The sequence below is a fragment of the Gadus macrocephalus genome, chromosome 14 (assembly GCF_031168955.1).
Source record: "Gadus macrocephalus chromosome 14, ASM3116895v1".
Taxonomy (NCBI): domain Eukaryota; kingdom Metazoa; phylum Chordata; class Actinopteri; order Gadiformes; family Gadidae; genus Gadus; species Gadus macrocephalus.
In genome coordinates, this window is record NC_082395.1 from 25,525,362 (window position 1) to 25,528,597 (window position 3,236).

The 3,236-nt window shown below is 46.8% G+C and overlaps 1 long non-coding RNA gene across 1 annotated transcript; it reads right to left on the reverse strand.

Annotated features, from left to right (window-relative positions):
• Positions 1-1,180: 1,180 nt before the first annotated feature.
• LOC132472178 (uncharacterized) lies at positions 1,181-1,776 on the reverse strand. The gene is made up of 2 exons (XR_009529032.1): positions 1,436-1,776; positions 1,181-1,403 (listed from the first exon to the last, which is right to left on the reverse strand). It is a non-coding gene; the product is annotated as an uncharacterized LOC132472178 (long non-coding RNA).
• Positions 1,777-3,236: the final 1,460 nt, after the last annotated feature.

Genomic DNA, 3,236 nt, shown 5'->3' on the forward strand with positions numbered 1-3,236 from the left:
CCATTTCTTTTGCACGATGTGGCCTGCCACTGAGAAGAGTCTTTCACATGGAACTGTGGATGCAGGAGTCGCTAGATATTTGCGAGCCAGCAGGGCCAGCTTGTCATGGGCTCCTGAATGAGCAGACCACCACTGCAAGGGACAGTCCTCCATACTAATGCAGGGCTCTGCCCTGTACCTGTGTATGTCTCTGCCAGGCTGCACCTCCTCATCAGAATCTGAATCTGAGCACATTTGTAGGAGCAGGCTCATTTTCTTCTTGGGTGGCCCATCTTCAGAAGTCTGTGGAGACCTTCTTGGTGATTGTTCATGCAGCATGCCTCCCAGTGTGGTCCACACCTCTTCTCTTTCACTCTTGGGCAGGGTCTTCAAGTCTTTAGCGTGGATCCAGGGCCGTTTGAGCCATGCGTTGTTGGTCTTTTCTTGGCGGGAGGCTAGGTCTTCTTTGAATGCCGTCTTAAATCGCACCACATATGCAGGGTCCTCATCAGAGACCTCCATTACACGACGCAAGTGGCAGAGGTCAGGCAGTACAACAGAGCAGGATACATAGGCCTCCCCACCCAGGATCTCAGTTACATACCTGCAGTTGAATGAACTGCAGGTATGCAGGTATGACGCCACCATTCTGGTGTTGTCAGCATAATGACTTTGTGCTGCTGTTGGTCCAGGGTTGCTTTTATTGCTGCTTGATTGCAGTTCAGACGCTTGACCATATCCACCGTCGAATTCCAACGTGTTGGAACGTCCTGGACCAGCGGCTCCTGCTTCTGTCCAAGGGCAGCTTGTTGTGCTTGAAGCTCCGCGGTGTTTGCCGGACTGTGTTTGAAGTGGCCCACAATTTTGCGAGACTTGGACAATGCATGCACAAATCCGCTGTCAGAGAGGCTCACCGTGATGCTTCTCTGTAGGATGTGAGCTATGCAAGGCATGTGCTCAAATGTCAAAAGTCTAGCCGCAGCGATCATATTGCGTGCGCTGTCGGTCCCTATAGTTGTGACTTTTCCTTCTATTTCCCACTTGCGTGCTACTGTTAGGAACTGCTCTGTAGTTAGCGCAAACGACTTCAGTTCCCATGTTTTAGTGATATTTCAGTTACACCCAGGTAATTGTTGTTACTCACAGAGGTCCAGTGGTCTCCTGTCAGGGCGACATAGTCAGCTACAGCCAAATCCTCTTCTTTCTTTTTCCGTTTTGTAGAGGTCGTGGATTTTAGTCATTACTGTGCCTCTTGACGGTGGCTTGTAGAATGCGTCGCGTGAAGCAACTTGTAACACTTCCGCGAGGCCCTTGTCCTCGACAATATTAATCGGCCAACAGTCTTTTGCAATCCATTTGGCAATTTTTTGGGTCAAGTTCTCAGAAATAGACTTACTTAATGCACGGCCTTCGGTGAGCGTTGTCTGAAGCAAGCCCCCTGGTCTTGCCCCAGAACTTGAAGCAAGCCCCCTGGTCTTGCCCCAGAACTTGAAGCGCCGACAAACGCATGCTTAGCGTTGATATGGTACTTTAGGCTGGAAGTGCTTCGGTGAAACGAAAACTCCTTCTTGCAGAGTGTGCAAATCACTGCTTGTTTATTAAGTGTTCCGTCTTTGTTTTTTTTATATTCAAACTTTCCATCCAGAGGGCCAACAACTTCTTTCGGTTCTGTATCCATCTTGTGTCTCAGCCAAAACTCTAGAGCAGCAAATAGCGGCGGCAAATAGCGGCGACAAGTGCAGAGCGGGAAATATTGGGCGGGTCATTTGGCGCATGCGTTAATGCGTTAAAGAAATTAACGCGTTAATTCCACAAATTATATCACCCTGCGTTAACGCGTTCATTTTGACAGCCCTAATATATATATAATATACATATCAGATATTATACTATTATATATAATATCTATCTATATTATACTATCTATTTTCGCGAATGGTCTGACTTTTGACTCTATACTGCCGCCCCGATTTCCGGTGGTATTGCTCCGGTTCTCCCGGAGCACTCCGGATTCGTAAGCTCAGAGGCGACGGACCCATTTACGGACGAAACGCCTCCGGGACCGGACGAAACGGTCCGTATCCGTATTTACCGTAGGGTGTGAATGGGCCTTTGGGCCTTTAGTCACTTTGGATAAAGCGTCTGCTAAATGCCCTAATTGTAATTTAATTGGAAAGTGTACAGAGTAATGTGACACGATCAAACTGACTTTTACACCATTTTGAATTACATGAATTACTAACCTAATAAATGGAAACGTATACATTAGCTTTGTAAGAAAATCTATTTTGTTACGTATTTTAAGAACATAAGCTGCCCCCACATAGCCTCTAGGAAGCAGATTCAAACACGCAAGCTGTATTACCCTCACATAGCCACTAGGAAGCAGGACCGAACATATAAGCCGTAAATACTGTACATAGCCACAAGGGAAGCAAGACCTTACTGAAGGCTGCTCCATCCACAGAAGGCAGCACCTTTAGATAGGGGAAGAAGCCGAGGCTAATACGTCACATAGGCCACGCCCACTTGACCCTATCAATCTCGACAGAGAGGTTGGACCTCAGAAACTCTTGGACTTGGTAGCTCAGACTTGCGTGTTAGAGTTTTGATCAGCTGGGAGTCGCTCAGCACGTGTTCGACACACTTCCCCTCCTTTTGCTCCGTAGTTACCATACCAAAATACTTTAACAAATAAAGTCAGTTAAAAGCGATCCGGATTGGACTACTTTCTTTGAAGAATGCTGCAATTTGGTGACCCTGGACGTTCTTGGGAAGTGCCGGGACCGAGACTCGGGAACACGCAGCCACCGAGACGCAAAACAAGCTCTACGCAGGCCACACACGTATTAGGTAAGCAGAACCCATTGTCTTAAAGATTGAATCTGCAATAGAATTAGTTATAAGAACATTTAGGTGAAGAGCTTGTAGTGCCTCCGTCTGGCTGCGGAGCTCCGTGGTTTCGGGCCTCGGGTTGAAAATCATAACAGCCATGTAACTTGGACGGCCGTGGACAACACTAACAGATTTAATTAAATAATTATATTCAAGGAGCAAGGGGCCAGAAGTGTGTTTTTTATGGGAATGTAGATAGAAGGTATCCATTCCCATCAAGGTCTAATGTTTGTACCGTCTGGAGACATATTACAGCGGTTTATTTGTTAAATAGTGAGGGGACGGATTACTCACTATTGTATTATTTATAACCGACTACTTGGGTTGATCGCCGTTACGGAGGGGTGCAAACTGGTCGGATA